Source organism: Mugil cephalus, chromosome 12 (assembly GCF_022458985.1).
Source record: "Mugil cephalus isolate CIBA_MC_2020 chromosome 12, CIBA_Mcephalus_1.1, whole genome shotgun sequence".
Taxonomy (NCBI): domain Eukaryota; kingdom Metazoa; phylum Chordata; class Actinopteri; order Mugiliformes; family Mugilidae; genus Mugil; species Mugil cephalus.
In genome coordinates this window covers 18,264,967-18,283,815 of record NC_061781.1, presented here as the reverse complement: position 1 = coordinate 18,283,815, position 18,849 = coordinate 18,264,967, and the positions used below count along the sequence as shown (strand labels likewise).

General features: G+C 40.8%; 1 protein-coding gene across 1 annotated transcript in view; it reads left to right on the top strand.

The window, feature by feature from the left end:
- The first annotated feature begins 748 nt into the window (after nt 1-748).
- The window catches only part of LOC125017680 (cytoplasmic protein NCK2-like), a 35,298-nt gene continuing 17,197 nt past the window's right edge, over nt 749-18,849 (top strand). Inside the window, exon 1 of the mRNA XM_047601101.1 lies at nt 749-1,024. The gene's annotated coding sequence lies outside the window, so the exon portion shown is untranslated. The remainder of the gene's footprint in view (nt 1,025-18,849) is intronic.

Here is an 18,849-nt window from a genome sequence, read left to right as displayed (position 1 = left end):
GTGGAAAATTTTACTTTATGGTCATCATTTACATATTGTGTAATTATTGGACTTATATATAACCCAACTCAATGTAGATGAGTGTATTCAGTGTAAACTTACATTACATATATTTATATGGAGGATGTTTATATAGAATAAATGATGATACAAGATGATACAAAAATACTTCTTCCTACTCCAAACAGATGGACTGTGTTTCTGTTTATATTTTTTTGGTCTATAATCAATATTTCTTTCTTATGTATATATACAAATGGTTACATATTTTTTACACAGACTCGAAATGTTTGACATAAAAATCTATAAATAAATACATTTCTGTATAACCCAAATGTTATTATAATACTATATAATGCATAATAGTATGATAGTATATCATTCCACTTGCTAAATTGATTCTTATTGCTGTTATTATTTCTCCACGTTATTCATTTTTTGGCACTGACATCAGGTATTTTTACTTTTCTAATACCTTTTACATGTATTTTCTGACGAAATCTAACCTGCTTTACGCTCTTTATTCTTACCACCCCACAGGTGTATATATATATTTATATACAAATTCCGGCATTACAAAGTAAGTATCATTTGGATAGTCCAGTTAAAATGTAGCATATTAGACCAAACTAAAATACATGAAAACAACACTGTATCAACACAATAGTCTTCCACAATAAAATAAGATGCCGGTTTTATTTAGAAAGGGAGGCGGGGAAGTGCGCGCCGTCGCCGTCCAGCTTGGTAGGAGTGACTGAGGTGGAGGCAGCGAGAGCCTGCGACGGAAAAACAAGCGAGCGCAGGTCGAGGAGTCCGCACTCACTCCACGTTTGAGAAGAAAGAAAAAGCAGCGAGAGCCGAGGCGATGTGGATGTAAACCGTATTTGTGTCGCTTCCTCTCGGGCCTAGTTACTCGTTGTTTGGTGCGGGGAGGAGAGGAGGGTGGTGGTGGAGGTGGTCTCCGGTTTTATTGGCGTGTTGAACGTGTCGCTGTTTGCCCATTCTCACTGGAGTGAACACTAAGGTAAGCCTGCACCCGCAAATGAACTGTGTTAAGTTGGTGCAGCTGGACTGGCTACTTTGGCCACTCCAGCTTTGTGTAAACGACTTTTTTTTTTTTTTTTTTAAGTTGTTTCTTTGTTTAGCCTCGGGAAAAAACAATAAACCTAGAAACAGCTGTTAAAGTTGGGACGCGAATGAAAGCTCGGGGGTGTCACTTTCTAGATTTGTCGCTGGCTCTTTGTCCACTCAGATGTGGTTTAACTAGACATCGTGCTGGGAGCTCGGGTGAACCTTACATTATGTGCGCGTTACTATTAAAAAATAACACTCGGGATGGTTCATTTTTTTCTTTCTTACGCGCAAAACAAACGCTTTAATATGAGGCAATTTGCTATTTTGTCCTCTTTTTGTTTGTGTTTTTTGAACCACTTCTTCCAGGCCCGCGAGCTCAGGCTACTAAAGCAATCACCAAGCAGCTCTTCAGACACATCTGTTCTCCTCACAGATCAATTTCTGCCTTTTTAATTTATGTGCATTTTATTTTAAAAACATATTTACCCCGTATACATTTCCCTCTTTAACAGTATGCACTGCGGTTCTTTTTTTTTTTACTCCCTGTTATGAACGCAGCAGCTTACACAATGAACCCACAATTACCAAAACACCATAGATTCGCGACACATCTCGAGCTTGTCAATGTTTCTAGTGGCTTTTCATGGTAACTGCACCGTGCACTCCCCCCCCATCAAGCCCTGTTGATGATATAGAGTGTTGCCTTTTCCGTCTGCCTTGTACCTTTGCGTATTAAGGAGCCATAATGTTTATAGCACAGTGGTTGAAATCCTCGCCAAGAGATTGAGGCGATTGCAGGAAACTGTAGCTTTTGTCATGCAGGTACATTGTGAAGGCACACCTTTTCCGCAGGCACACCCTCCGCTAAGTGCACTGTGGTGAGTCTGGGACAAGGTTCGCTCAGCAATGACAGGTATGTGGAGGGCAGGTGTGATAACTGGATGACCGGGTCTGTGTCACAGAAACTCGCTGGCATTACATCATATCAGAAACTGGAGTTACTGAGACTGTAAATTCTAAGAAATCAATAAACCCTTAGAGATATTTCTTCTGCGTGGATAATGGAGAGCTATATGTAAAAACTCTTATCTATTCTTGCACACAACCGTATGTAAAAGCAACTCCAGTTACTTACTAAATCGTGATTTTACGTTTTCAGTAACGTTTACAGCAGGCATCGACTGGTTCCCGTCCTCAACAAGGTGATTAACAGAAAATTACTCAGCAGTTTTTTTTTTTTAGTTTTATTGTTGATTCATTGGCATTTCTTCAAGCCAGACGTGCCTTAAAAGGTATCCCAACCCTCCATTGGCAGTAAGCTGAATATTATTAGAAATTAGGGAAGCTGGCTCATAACTCTGCTAGCCTCGGCCCGGGCGTATATGTGTCAAGAAGTCGGTGGCACCCGAGTTGTGCTGTGAAACATTAACTAGTCACGTCTTGCAAATATTAAGAGTCCTTGAAGTTGAATGCAGGTGAAAACACGGGTGGTTGTGGAAAACGGTGCAGGAAAAGGTGAAGAGGCGTCTCTCCAGAAACGTATGAATCCCACTGAAACACCTATGACTCTTACCGTGCGTCATGTTCTAAAAGTAAACTGTGGGAGCTATGACTCGTGTAAAGATGAAATAATGAATTGGCTATTAGTTTACTGGAAAGCAAATATCTAGTTTCTCTGGTTTCAGATTTCCGATTTCTTTTTTTAATGCTCTTCTCTCTGTACTCTTTCGAACCGGTATCTGCACAAATAGGACACCTCTGCAAATTAGGCAGCTTAAAGGGATATGTACACTTCTCCGCTTAACCTTTGAATTTTTTAAACGAGGGACTGACGCCATTACATCGATCTAGACTCTCCTCAAAGCCACCAGACTCCATAGGGGGGGAGAAAAAAAAATCAGTAATCTATACCTCGCCGAACACGGCACTTGCTTGTCTACCAGGTGTGTATTTCTGTTGGTGTAACACGTTAATTCAAATGAGAAGAAATGTGTTAACACGCCAAAGTCTAAATTGAACCCAAACAAACTAATCCTGGCATTTCTCCACGACTCTGAGGTAAAATTGCTGATCTTTTTAATGGAGTGCGGTGGCGTCGAAGACATCCATCGTGGCTTCAGCTCCCCGTCGGGAAAACGCTGCCTGTTGGCACGGCAGAGCTGTGAAAACATTATAAATGTGGCACTTAAAGGGATATTAACTTCCCTGGGTGGGCGTGGATTTAGCTAGCTGTCTGGCCACAGTGTGCTGACTGTAGACGAGCACCTCCTACCACCCCGACGTTCGACATCACACTATTCCTCTAAATTGCCTCCATTTGCTTCAGAGACTGAAACTCATTTTGCATTCAGGCAGCCTTCATCAATTAATAAAGTCAAAGATTGTGTTCGTTAAGGAAGTTCCCATCTAATATTCTGTCAGGTTTTAAATACATAATACAAGCAAGTTTTTTTTTAGTACCTGTGTCCACTTACATGTACCTGGATAGGGCTTGATTTCTCTAATGTGCGTAAGTCACTGTAGCGCCCTACGTGTAATGATTAACGAAATATCTTGGTTGATAAAAAGAACAAATACAGGTGTTAGTAATGAACACAACGGTCACTGTTTTCGTTCGCGTTGCAGTACGTTGCAGGTTGATCATTGTTCTTTATAACATCCTGTATCTGTGTGTCTATACTGCCTTACTTCTGTTTTTGTATATTTCATTGACTTCCCTAATGTTCATATTTTTCCGTTGAGCCAAGTTTGCTTTTTTTTGTCCAAATGAAATAATAATCCACATCCTCTTTCTTCTGTGTGTTTGATGCCACATAAATGGAGACTAATTAATCTGCTCATTTTCTCTCACACACTTGTAAGTGATGAAATTACGCTCGTTACGTACCTACACAGTGTTTTGTTTGTTTGTTTTTGCTTTCTGCTTTGAGTGGGAGCTGCTGGATAATAACTCAACAAGATTTTTTTGCCTTTTTTTCAATCCGCTGTTTTATTTAATGCGAACTTGACTGTGTCAAGTGTTTGTTGCAGACGTTATATGAACTGCACATAATGATATGAAATATTTATATGGTTACTGGTCTGTGATAATGTAACAATGAAAAATTCATACTCTAATAATGTAATTGGTAGTTGAATAATTAAATAGGTCTTGTGCAGATTTAGCACGCAGGCTGTAAGAAAACTATTTTAAAGTTGATTGTGTCATCTCCTTAAATATCGGAAAATTAAATTAAAATGTTTTTTTTTGTTTTTTTTTTTTGCTCCACAGTATGTTTTTGTAGATGTTACATTTGTAATCCATCCTCGGAGCTGTATATTTTTCTTGGAGATCCCAAACAAACCATCAGAACTTTATTTTCAGCGGTCTCTCTGGAAACTACCATACAGCAGCGGAAAACATTCAGGGAATGGGGATCATGGTCGGAATTGCTATTTTGGCTTTGTGGAAAACATAGTGTTTGTCTCCCTTAGGAAATCCTAAGCCCTCTGAGAGGGAACGGGGAATTAATAAGAGGCACAGATGGGCATGCAGGAGACACGGAACAATACTTGAGAAAGAGCATAACGTTGGTGGAAAGATAAAGGCCGTCCCATTGTCATTGTAATCGGCCGTAATCTGGGGAATGGGAAGCCATTAAAGTGACAGTACGTACGGTTATGACAATGGAGCCCCATTTCTTTGACCCCGTGATCCCAGAGAAGGAAGAGGATTTGTGTTGTTTTTTGAGCAGAGGCAGCGTGGTCACTGCTGCACAGCGTGTGTGGCCCTCTCACTGATATACGATCTCTTCTTATTTGCGTTGTTTGTTTTTACGATTTAAATTCATTCCCGGTATTTTGACCGTTTCTCTTAAACGACGTCAGTGCATCAGTGTTTGTCTGAGCTGTAATGATTTCTTGCTCCAGAGATGGATGTGCAGGTTTGATTCAGAATGAAACATCTTAATGACTTTCCTATAGTACCAACAGAATGTCAATTACACAGATGAGCCACAACATTATGACCACTGACAGGATTAACGTTGGGCATCTTGTGACAGTCGAATTTCAGACGCGTACCACCCACCTAGACCAGACCAGGCACCCCCCACCCCACAGCAATGGCACTCCTTAATGGCAGCTCCCCAGCAGGATCCAGTCTGACACAGACACACACAAAAACGATTTAGGGACAACTCATAAAACACAAAGAGCAGCACAAGGTGTTGATCTGGCCTCCAAATTCACTAGATCCCAAACTGATCGAGTATCTGTGAGATGCACTGGAACAAGCCTGATCCACAGAGAACCCACCCAAAGGCCCCCACTAACAACATCCTGTTGCCGGACCCCACAGGACGCCCTCAGAAGGCCCATGTCCATTATCTGCTGAGTCAGCACTGTTTTTGGAGGCACGCGGTGGTCATAATGTTATGCCTGATCGGCGTGTGTCATTTAATCTGTTATTTGGTGCAGGAAATTTGGTCTAGACATGTGGAATTTAGACCCCAACCCTCAAGGCTGATATTTGTGGTTTTGGGTGAAATGCTTCCACCGTTAATAGCAGGATTTTCCGTTCAGACATTTCTTCCTCCGACGGTTTATCTGGTTCCATCCACTCTTTGATTCGTAACTTCACGCTTGCAAAAGCTAATGACGTTCACAACAACTGAAGCTGTTTGTAGTTGTGTTACCATGCTCACGGGCTGAAGTATATCGATGGGCGTAACAGACACCACCGAGTAAACATGTTAAAAACATGTTATTATAGCATATTTGCATCCTGATGTCAGCTTATCTGCAGCCCCGCACAGCAGCTCGTGGGCTGTTAGTTTTAAATCATAGTCGATATACAGACATGAGCTTCTGTTGCCTTTTTTTTGCCTTAGTTTCTCCATGACTTTATTTTTGTATCTTACCAGCAGAACTCTTCTGTTCCTTCAGTGTGTCCATGCTCTCCGTCTTGTCCTTCATCTCCATCATCGCCTCCCTCCACTGCCACCCGGCTTGAGTTCCTAATTCATGCCCAACAACTGATCTAACAGTCTGTAGGCTTCAGTGTCCTTGTGTCATCACTGGGCACTGGGCCTAATCCTGCTCTGGGATGGTGGGGTGGGGTGGGTGGGGGGGAGAAGGGAAAAAGGCGAGAGTGAGGGAGACAGGGGAGAGACTGTGAGGGAGCAAAGCTGGTTATACGGCGCAGTGGTACTGAGCCGCCACCGTCCCCTTTGTAATCTGCGGATGGTCCTTCGTGATATTAAAGCGTGATGGAATGAGAGGTCATCGCAGAAGTTAAGGAGTTTAAGAATGTGAAATGTGATGATGGAGGGGACATAAAAATGTTGGAGTGAGGGGGGAGTACATTTATGTCGTTTAAAGTTTTATTAATGAATGGGGCTGAAATAGTAAAGATGAGATTGGATGAGAGTGGGCTGTAAATCAGATTGTAAAGTCAGCTCCTAATTCCTCCTTAAAAGAAATGAGAGCATAAATTCATAGAGATCCAGAGAACTGTGCGATAATAGCAATCAAGAGCGAGCAGCTCACCCACTTTTTCCACAAGCTCATGTCACTCCAGGACATGTAAACTAGGTGTATTTTCTAAAATTTTGATATTACACAGCCGCCACTTTGCCTAATAGCTGCACAGATGTTGTAATTTTGGAGTTCATTTTTACCGAGGCTACTTTCGAAAAAGTCATTTTCAGCTTCTGGTTTCGTAGTAGTTTTCATAGTAGTTCCTCACAAAGGAGAACGTGCTCATTGTGAAACACGTTCAGTAAGTGACGGAAACGTTCAGCACAAACACATGACCTCAGCCACCTAAATAAATGGTGCAAAAACACCGTTTATTTGGACGACGCTTGTACTTTGTTTAAAGTCTAATAGCGCCTAAAACTTATAAAATGAATCATAGCTGACACATCACTGCAGTCATGTAAAGACTTGAGCTATTGTTTGTGAGTTTGTTCCGTTCTGTTGTTTTCTGCAGAGGCTTCGACAGGCCCTTCATGCTCTAATTGATTTAATTAAGTGGACGTTTTCCCCTTCGGCTGTGCTGATGCTCAAACCAGCAGCATGCAGACAAGCATTGAGTTATCTCATGCGGAGCACAAGGGCTTTGCTTATTATCTGTATTTCACAGAGTGATCCAAGTTGCCCTCGGAGCATCGCAGCCCACGTTGCATCCATCCCTCAGCCTCGTTAACGAGCTCCCACCATTCCTGTGAATGCTCCGAAAGGCACCGGCACACTAGTAAACATTATGATTCACAAGAGTTTGAGCTAATGGAGGAATCGTTCTGCGACGCCACTGACATTTTGTGACTGGCAGATGTGTAGAGCAGCTTGGCGATTCCTCCAGCATCGAGTTACTTTATAGTTTAATGTTCATGCACAAAAAAATTAAATGATTCTCCTGAAGTTGTAAAAAGTCTCTTGGAATATTTCCATTCCTTTTATTTTCTTGTTTTCCTCCTGGTTGGTTCAGATTTCTTCTGCACCGTTAACTCTAATGTACATCGGTGACCCCGTGCGCCACCTCAATGGCTGAATTACATATGAGTGATGTGTTCGCAGCTGTTTGTTTTAACTGCCAGTGATGAACTTGTAAATGCGGATGTGTCACAAAATCCCCCTGGTTTTTACCTAAGGATTTGTTACTGCAGCTGCCGTTTTCTTCTGTTTCTCAAGTAACTCTCTCAAACAGGGTCAAATGACTTCACGTCTGTGGCTTATGAGTAATTTGATAACATTTTCAGTTTGAACTTTTTTTTTTTTTTTTGGTGAAGGAAGTAAAACAAACCTACCAGGTTTATCAAGTTGATATCAATGAATTAATTGCATCCTTCACGTGCCAACAAACCCACCACAAATTACACATTTGAGCTCAAGCATTAGCTTTGCATCAGTTTCAGTAGTCGGTTAAGGTTTCATTAAACTGTCAGTATATTCATCTTAGCGGATTAGTATTTCTAATACAGGGTTCCTGGCATCATCAGCAAGTAGCTTGTGAAGAGTAATGTGTGCAAACTAATCTCTTAATTCGGCGTATAATTAATCAGTGTTGAACATCATCCTCTGCAAGTTTAGTGTCTGGATTGTAGCCGCAGATCGTGTAATATATTACGGGAGTGAACATTATTTAGACCACCACTCAAAATACAACCAACCCTGACCCAACACAAGATAAACACTTACGGCTTCTTGATATTTATGAAGAAGAAGGACTGTGTTTCGGTGACTTGAGTTAAATGACAGAAGAAGATAATTGACAGATGAATGGATAGATAACTGACCTGGAATCGTATTTAAGTGGCCGTCTACTTGTTGGTCTGTAAGGCTGCAGTTTTTCAGATGCCTTTTTCACACAGCGTGCCTTCAGCTCGACACGGTTTGGTGAAACAAGCTTGTTTGGCATTAGTTTGATTTTAAATAATGCATATTCAGCGCTAAGTGGCACATTTGCACCACCCGCATCCACTGGATGGCCATTTGTTTTTCTTGGCAGTATTGTGTTTTCATCATTACAACAATCCCTCGAGAGGAAGTTCATTGATTACCTGTGACTCAAGTCTTTGGAGTGCGTTGGGCATGCCTTTCGACGTAATTTCACAGAAGGCACTCGAGATTTCCGTGCGGTTAAGGGAAGTTTCCACAAGGCCCACAGAGAAAATGAAAGTAAGCGCTTGTCAAGGCGTTCAAACGGTGTGTGCATTTGCTGCGACATGCATTGTGGGAGGGATTATATGGATGGAATTCAATCGAGTGAAAACCTGCAACCGGCTCTGCACCTTCTGCCGTCTGGGATCTAAACATTGTTCTCTGGATGGAACAATGGACAAGACAAGACACAACACAGAGCAGCGAGCTGATTGTAGCTGCTAACGTGGTGGTGTGAAGAAGGCCGTGAACATACTTTTTTATGTTTTTATGTTTCAACACTTTCAACACAAGCCTGAATGGAAAACCCAGAGGATCATAAACAGCTGAGCAGAGTTTCGCCGTCTGATTCTCGCCCCTGGGCAGTTAATCAATAATCTATATTACGGCTTTATATCCGATCCAGTTTTATGTCGATACTCTCAATAATAGGCCGTCGGTATAGGAATCTCTGGAGCCGTCTGACATGCCTGTAACGTCAGGAATTAATCAAAGCTCATTGACAAACAACTGATTGCTGGCGCCTGAGATTTTTTTGATCACAGTCTTCATGTTTACATTAAACACACCAATGCACAACCAGGACAGCAAAACCCTAGCAAAGCATGGGAGGAACAGAAGCAGATACAGATAAGGAGCTTGTATAGTAGATAAATTACAGTACTCCATGTAATATTTTACTGTGGATACCATTTGGCCTCATTTAACATAATATAGAACAAAGGTGTGACTTCACAGGGAAACCCGGACCTGTTATGTTCTGTATGTTAAACCCAACTATGTAACAGACAACAGCAGAATAATGTAACTTCTAAGGGCTTCACACATCAAGCAGACGGCCATGGCTTTTCCGTGCATCCTGTCGTCGTCTTTTCAGCTGATGCAGCACAACCGGTGAGAACATCAGAGATCACTGATCGTCTGTTAAGCTACGCATACAGGTTCACAAGAAGAAATACAACTGAGCGGCGCGTTTCAGGACAGCTCTGTGTTATGGATTGTAACTCTTCCTTTCTTACTTCCTTTCACACAGTGTTTTGAAGTGTAACTTTGTGGTACAGATACAGGTGACTAGAGGTGACAGTGCAAATAATTTTAAAAGGTCAATGTTGAGCTCAGACTAATTAAGAAACTAGCTAACGTCATAACTAACCTCGTATCTGTGTTTCCATTTCCTATCTTTTTTTTTTTTGTTTAAAGCGAGAACCACTTCCTAAAGGAGACGTTTTCAGGTCTGTGCCCGGGCTGATTGGCTTCTTTTAAGAGTTTAATGACTCTCACTTGACTTGTCCCACATTTACTATCCTCAGATGAAACTACTATTTAAGCGAAATTGACTTTTTATGCTTTGCTGCTCTCTGGTTTTCTGCCATCTTACTGTTGGGATTTGGGCAATTACTTGGCTCGTACAATTTATATTTTAATATACTGTAAGATAATTAGATCATAGCTGTAGTGCATGTAATAGACTCTGACACTTCCACACTTAAATGCCTCTTCCTCAAGCTCACATTTCAGCTCGTATCACGGCGCGGGGAGGTGAACGGAAGAGCCGCAGTATCTGTGCACGTACAGATTGTTGAACAACAAGTAAAAGCCATGTGGCAGCTTCTGAACTTCAGTCAGCCTCACCGACCATCTGGACTACAGTTTGGCTGATCGGGGCTGATAATTCAGAGCTCATGAAATCTGTCCAAGGATAGACTGGCGCGTCGGAATCGGCAGCTCCGTTCGGACATTTCTGCTCTAAATGCGGTTTAATATTTAAGGCAGATTATCAAGTTGAATCACCGCTTCATGGAATATTTAACGTCCGGGGCTATGGCGGCGTTATGTTTTCGTGTATTTGCCCTGAAATGTGCCCCCTTGCATGTACGGGAGTGGATTCAGATGCTAAATGGAGCAATATGATAGGCCTCCTCTAATCCATTTGTGCCCTTTCTCTCTCTCACACACACATACTTACACATGACTGAAGCTGAAGGAAAGCCTGCTTTATTTATGAGATGTATGGCTCAGAACGCCACAAGGATCTCCTGAGAATTCGATACTGCACACACGCTGCATTTGGCCTGTTGAGTGTTTCTTTGTTGCTCTCTCATGCACACAATCATATGTACACTTGCCACAGGGCTTCTATTTACCCTCTCTGCTGTTCTGGCTTTGGCAGAACTACAGATGTTTGAAAGTGACCTTGCTGGAGAATGGAGAGCTGCTGGTAGATGCTCGCTGAGTGCGGTAGCGTCAGTGTTTTACGAGGACGGAGTGATATCATCAGCGTGTCAGAGAAACAAATGCCAAATCACTGTAGCGTCACGGAAGTGTATTGTTAAAATGTCGAGCCGCTTTATCCTGCAGTGCAGAGCTCAAACAATAAGAAGACGTATTTAAAGCCTTTACATTGTCAGCGAACAGAAAGGATCGATGGCGTAAAGATAAAGATCACACATCTTCAGCATTTTTTTTAGGTGTCTCAGAAAGTTGGTCTTCTGTCTAACAGTAGGGAGCATTTAGCCAGATGTTACATTCCTTGTGTGGGACTAGCTTTGAGAATTTTGGCATTTAACACCAGAGGCTAAATGTGTCATCTGCGATCAAAGAGAGGAAAATGTCTTTAAACCATGTTCCAAAGTCGGATCATAAATCAGCTGTAATCAGTGTTTTCACAATAAAGTTGCACATTGTTTTCACATCTCCCTGATAGATTGAGAAACTATAGAGAAGTTTTACAATAAAAGGCAGCTCCTGTTGATTTTACACAGCTTTATGGTGAGTCTTAGTTCATTGTTAACTTGCACGAATGCTATTAATATGCACCATACAGCACCAAACAGCCGGCTGACAACGTTTTGAGCTAAAAGACCAAGTGAATATTCTTGCTGGCCAGAAAGATAATATCGCATTTGTTAGTAAGAAACTCTTTGATTACAGATATATCAATGAAAATGGCCAATAAGCAGAACTGGATGTATTGGTTTAGTTTATACCATTTACAAAAATACCTAACCCCAGACATGTACAGGAGATACTGTACGTAAGCAGATGTATCTCCAACGCGAAATGTTTTGACACTTCAGAAAATAATCTTACATTTTTCGTGAAACATTACATTCAAAAAATTCCCAGTTCTGAAATCTCTGAGGTTGCTAGGCAACCTCTGAAGAATTAAGGAAGTCCTTTCAAAAAGTAAAGTGACACTTATCACTCGCATTTTATTTCTTGCATATTAATAAAATAAGATCCGGTGTTAGACGTGCTCATAAAGCTCCTGGTTTTGTCGTCTTCACAGGGTCAGGGTGAAGTCGTTTCTCTATTCAACGTCAATACAAATAAGAGTTAGAGAGTTGTATAAATGTCCCACTCGTTCTCCTTTTGCAGTCCTTTTCTTAACTCATTTCCATAACTGTTCTCTGCTCGGCTGAATGTCACTGCAGAGGTCAGCCTCTTCCTGAAGCTGTGAACACAGTGATACGCTGATGCAGTGTCTTCGATGGCTGATAATTATAGTCCCATTAGTTGCTGACAGGAGATGCAGCTTTTACCCACTGCCATTTCGATTTTCAACATACTGTTCTGGGCTCCCCGTGGCTGTGACGTCAAACCGAGGTTATGTAACATAGACAAACAAACATGTGCGAGGAAGACAAGCAGGATACCAGTAACAACTCACTGCTCAAGTCCCTACAAAGAAAAACAACAAAAAGAAGAGTTCCCATGTGTTCCCATGGAAAACCTGTGTTTGACAGTCAGTCACGGAAATGAATGGCCGTTGAGGAAAAATAAATAACGTGGAAATTGTCCAAGGACAAATATTTGACAGATTCCCACCTTTTACATTTGCAGAATTGGGATTGTATCACCGCCAGCTGTATTTTTTTCATATTACCACTACCAGAGATGAGTGATGCTAACCCGATGCTAATGGGGTGGAGTGGGGGCCAGAACGAGCCTTTAAACCTCTGCCATAACAATTTAAACAAACCTCACACAACTAAACTAACAAAACATATAGTTGTGTTGCATTAATGTCATTTTTGAAATGACCTGGAGCAGAATACTTGTAATGTCAAGTGCATTTTATAAAACTCTAAGCAAACACCATGTACATTGTTTCTATTTACTCCCTCATACTTAATACTTTACAGACACGCAGATGGGATTGGGTGTCATGTATGAAATGATTCACTCGTTTCAGTATGCGTGGTCATTGTGTTTGGAGCTTGTCAGACCTTTTGAAAAGCCTCTGTCCGGTGACTGTTCACCCAGGTCTAAGCAGATGACCCGATAGTTTGCACATATGCGCCGATTGCGATTTAAGGCGTTCAACAGGTCTGCCCTGCGTTGCACCAGTCTTTCTGCTTTGCTGTTGCTCCATCAATCTGTTTACTCTTGGGAGCCTCAAGGAAGCATTTGATCAAAGAGAATAATTCAGGTCCATAGCCAAGGGAGGAGTAGAAAGAAAAACCGATGGAGCAGAAGGTACAAAGAGAAGGTGAAGCATGTCAAGCAGGAAGACAGTCAACAGCGGTTTGTGTTACAGTAGGTAGAGGAAAGCAGGCGAGAAACTTAAAGAGACTTAGGTCTGTGCTGTGTTCTTATTTCCTCATGGGCTAACCTTATTTTACAATATCTTCTTTCACAACTTGCACCGAGAGTACGTGGTTTTAAAATGAAGCCAAATGGTCGACTGGGGCTTTTGTTACCTCATACAACATTGAACCATCTCTGGCGGTAAACCCTGCGCACTCTTCAGATATGAAGCCTGTAATGATGTGATGCAAATCACGCACACCTCCCATGTTACCTCATTAACCAAAAAAAAATCCCCCTCTGACGTTTGTTGCTTGCAGGGATCCCCACAGATGTATGTAAATTCGTCGCTGTATATAATTTCATTCATGCAACTGTTGAGTATTTGAGGATTTAAAAAAAAAAAAAAAAGATGAGTCGTTTCAGTGAACTTCTCCTTTTCATTCTTTTGTATTTTACATGCATATATAGTCCCAGCAAAGAGGAATATCTGGAGTACCTGGGGAACCGTTTCTGATATTGTTGTTGAGCAAACGTGAGAAAACACAATATTTCTTCCATCGTATTTTTTTGACGGTGATGGAAATCTCAGAATCTGCACAAAAAGAACACAAACTTGTCCAGATACCACATGTGGTGCAAGAATACAAGTATTTATACTTCCATAGAGACTGAAATTAACATCTGTGTTTGTCCTCGTCTGTTGAAGTGTTGTGTCTCTAGTCGGAGCTTTGCTTTGACATACTTCAGTACCACTAGGCAATGGACTAGAGATTCACTATTTGCTTTAGAGGAAGCTGTGGTTAACATGAACATAGTCATTAGATAATCTCAGTTAACTTGTTGAAACTGATCTTAGCCGTTGCCTTGCTGACTAATAATGCACCAACTTTAATGTTCTTGGAGATCGTTGCACTTCCTTTACACTTGTGTAATCCGTGATGGTTTGGATGGCTAGACGGGCCGGTTGCCCAAAACCTCGGCTATCAGGTTGTAGTTCTGCGTTTGAATGGACACACTGTCACTTTGTATCAATTCTAACACTTAATTGGTATTTTACCCGACACTTTCACAGTTGTCTGTTACAGTAAACAACTCGGGTGTCTTTGCTAAAGCCCGTTGTTTGTTTTCGTCCTGATTAATCATGTTCCGTATTTCATGTGATTACTTCATAATTACATCTCTACTGGAAAAACAAAGGAAGGAGAAATTCTGTTGGGAATAATTGTCTTATTTAGTCGTCAGAATCGACTGTTGCTCCAGATCTAATCGGCTGCAAAGAAACTGGTTAACACCTGTTTAACTTTCGAATTAAATTTGATTGAAAAATATGATATCGCTGTTTTGCTTTGCCTCATTCTGTCCGTGGTCTCATTCATCCATTAAGAGCAAGCAGCATCCTTAAATCTGCATGTTTGTAGTATCATGTGTGTGTGTATATATATATATATCTCCGTTGTACTTTCTTCTGAGTCCTCGTGTTAGGTTAACTCTGCATTGCTAATTGACTGTATTGACTATCCAGGGTATTAAGAAAAGCAGAAACTCAAAGCTTGTTTGGCCCTGGGCTTTTCTTCTATTTGCTTACAAAAGCTGCTTATGCTCAACAAAATAAAGTTTCCAGCCAATAAGATGGTGCAGTATGGAAATATTTCTCGCCTCCAGTCTCAGACTGCTCAATATGGAAAACAGCATCAGTCGTTTTCTGCACATCCTGCAGCACATTTTCAGATGGTGTTGTTTGTTCACCACTGCTTCTGTTTCTTTCCATATTTTGACAGCACAGACCAACTTGTTTTGAAATGACTCGTAGTTTACGCTTAAAAATTATTAGCGTTGATCTTGAACAAAAGTGAGCCTCACTCTGTTTAGCCTTTTTCCTTTACATCACCGTCTAGTACTTTTTAGTAAACAATAATAATAAATAACACGTTTCCTAACTGTTGACCCACATCAGTGGCCTCACTTATAACCACTTTTACCATGTGACCAAAATTCTCTAAATATATCTAGCAATACCATTGACTAAACCTTCTCAGTGACAGCTGGTGAAGCCCACATAAAGTGATATAAGCTGTTGACCTTACTAATAAACTGTGTGTACAAAATACAGATGTATCAACTGAGATGTGGTTGGTGGGCTGCAAGTTTTGAACTCGACCCAATACGTTACATTATCGCAATATGTTGTGATATATTGCAGTATTATACACAGTTCAGTGAGAAATTTTAAATGCAGTCAAACAAATTCAAAATCGATATTGTATTGGGGAGTAAAATATCGCGATATATTGCCATATCGATATTTTTTTCCAGCCTTAGTGAAGGTCCTTTTTAGAAACGTTGTATGATTAGTGTTAAGACGAATGCATTTACATCTACAAAGTGTAGCGCAGTCCATTTTAAACCACTCCTGCACCTTAATGCCACCGCGACATCTCTGTTGTTTGGCCTGGAAACGACTCTGTTTACACCCACACACTTATTTCTCCCTATTGCATGCTTTCTCTCAGGCTGTGTCAAAGACACAAACATACCATCACCTCAGGTGTTTCTCTGTCTCTTTCAATCGGGGGAAAACATCGGCATTGCACATCAAAGCTGTGTTCACAACATTTGCCCTGCTCTGCTTTACAGTGCTTGCCTTTTGTTGTTCTGCCAAGGGACATGGATACTAGGACTATCACGGAGATAAAAATAGAGAGAACTGATAAAAAATAAAAAAAAAAATCCAAGGAAAAACTATTCTAATAGGTAATGGCTTGCAGCAGAGAGAGGTTGTGTACAGAGGGCTGCGTTATAAAATTGACTGAGAAGAAGCTTCTCCTTAGAGGAGTCTCATCATGCGTTTAATGTGCAGGGAGGTGTGCAAAGTGAACAAGCACGGCACTGTTAGGGAAGGCGCTAAAGTAGGCATCAAGGAGTAGAGAAAACAACACAAGTTTGAAGTTAGCTATTTATACCTTGGGGGAGGAAAGGAGGAATGTATTAGGAGCTCAGTGCAGCAGGGATTCAGTGTTGTTTATCGTCTTTCATTGGAGTCATTACGATGGAATAATGATATAAAATTAACATGATGCACTGCTCTGTGCCTAAATTAGGAGGATACTAATTAAAACAGCGACTCAGATAATGTGATCTGTAACACATTAGAGACTGGAATTTGATGCTTGAGTCGAGAAAAAAAAAAAAACAAACATCAATACCCACCATCTGTCCTCACCGATGGGATGTGAGACTGGGATTGAAGAAGAGTAGTAAATGCACGATGATACATTGTTTGGATTGTCATCATTCTGCTGTTAAATCAATGTGTTAAATCTATTTTTATGTCACTTTAACATGCACTGCATAAATTATACACCCAGACGTTTTCTTTCTAAATGAGGAGAAAGAAAAGTTTAGTGGTTTCAGAGCCTACATCTCTCTCTGTTGTCTTTAGAGGAAGCTAATCCCCCGTAAAGAAATATCAGAAATTGAAGAGTGAAGGGATAGAAGTCAAATTCTTGGGGGAACGCCTCTGGCAGCAAACAAGGGACCACCCAGTGATTGTTGTCATGGCGATTGACTTAACAATAGCCGGGAGAGGAGGGGTGAAGTATTGACAGAAAATGAAAGTGACATGTGAAAAAATTGCTCGCAAAGAGAAGATGGGGGAAGGAAGGTCCACTTCAAGAAGAAAAGGAATTCCATGTTTCTGTCAAAAGCGTTTTAGGCAAGTTGAGTTTTAAAGCATTTTTGTTGTGAATGCTTTAGTGGCCAACGGCAGTGAACCAGAGTGAACTCTCTCATATACAAATTAGATGGGATAAAAACACCAGCAAAATACAGCAACATAAGTTATCATGATCTATTTATGTGTTCTTAAGTATTTAATTGCAATTTAAAGTAACAGAAACGAGTTAAAGATGGCCATGGTGTTGTCTTCAGAGTCCTTATCTTGTTCGAGCAACAGTCCAAATTCAAGGAGTTCAGTGTCCTGTGAGACAAAAACAAGCAAAATATCCTCACAACTGAGGAGTTTTGTGATATTTTAAACAATGATTTCTGCTGATCCATTAAAAAATTATCAAAAAAATCGATTACTGGTGCATCCATCCTTGGTTCCACTAAATGACCGAGAAATAGTTTTATCTAGGGACACCAACATATTTATATAAAATAAGGGAAATTATATAACTAAATGCTGTGATTTTAATGGCTGCTACTAGGGAGTGAATTTCTTCATCATAACTCTGACCAATCTTTGTAACAACAGTTGTTGCTACAGACTTATTTCCGCTTTAACCCAAAAGGCTTTTCCATAGTTTGATCGCCTGCCCTAACTTGTATTTCCCAGTGCTTATTTACCATAGCCTTCAAAAGCTTTCAAGTCATTACTTATTTTGTTGGCGCCACGTCAAAGGATTTTCCCCCCCAAAAAAAAGCAGTTAAAAAGCATTAACAGACACAACAGAGGGTTTTAATACGAGTTGACATGTCTGCTTGTTTAGTGCGCCTTTTTCCGCTCGGCTCATGTGAACAGTCGGCCGCTTGGGAGCCGGCGGAGTAGCGAAAATTTAACTCAGTGACATTTTGAGAGTTAAAACGTCACTAACTGTGGTTTGCCATTGGTGCGTTTACCTTAATTGAGTAAGGTGAGCGTGTTAAATAGTAGAGATCAGGCTGATATTTCCGTTTTTTATTGGTATCGGCCGATACAAAGGTGCGTTCACCGATACATATATATATATTTCTTTCTGGCAAGATTTATAGACAGGCGCATCTACAAGCAGCCCTCTGCTGCTGGAAAAAGTGAAGACCCGTACAGCCCATACATTGCCCCTCCCCCACTAGCAGAGTGCGTGCAGCTGGAAGTCGGAAAATGTTCTTACTCATAGGCTGTTGAGCACACCTAAAAATAAGAGTTGCAAAAAAATTTTTTTTTAAATTCTTACTGCTACTTAGTGTTGTTGTTAAGTATGAGTTGTTGTTTAGTAAGACTTTGCTAGCTGCCTTTTTTTTTTTTTTGTTTTCACTCTCGGGCAAGTTAATAGTGCAGGTTGTCAATCAACTACTGTCCACAGTTAAGATTGGAGCTGTTGTTAAGCTTTTGGTAGGAATATGTGTTGATGTTAAAGTCAAGGTGTAAGACTAGTACTGTCTGTAAGCTAAACATAACTTGGCTGAGAAGGACCACGGGCCAAAGCAGACTCCAGCTCCTAGCTGTGAAGTCCATTGAGAAGAAGGTGAGTTTCTGGTTAAATTGAGACTAATAACATTTGTTACCATTGTGTATTTGTTGTCATGTAAATGGAGGGAGAATAGGAAGTATTGGCTCCAAATATCGGCTCAAAAATATCGACCGACGCTGATGTCAAAAAATGTCGGTACCGGCCCTAAAAAAAATCCATATCAGCCGATCTCTATCAAATGGTATGCACAGCATGATATTTTGTTTACACAATGTTACGTTTAAGTAGCACAAACCAACAGAAAACCTCCACAATGTAGGATTTCACAGAATTTAAAGACATTCGCCATCTGTTTAACACCTAAAGGTCAGTTTGTGTACTGCGTACCCCGTAAAGAAGGAGTTGTCTCCTGTCTTTTATAAGCCTA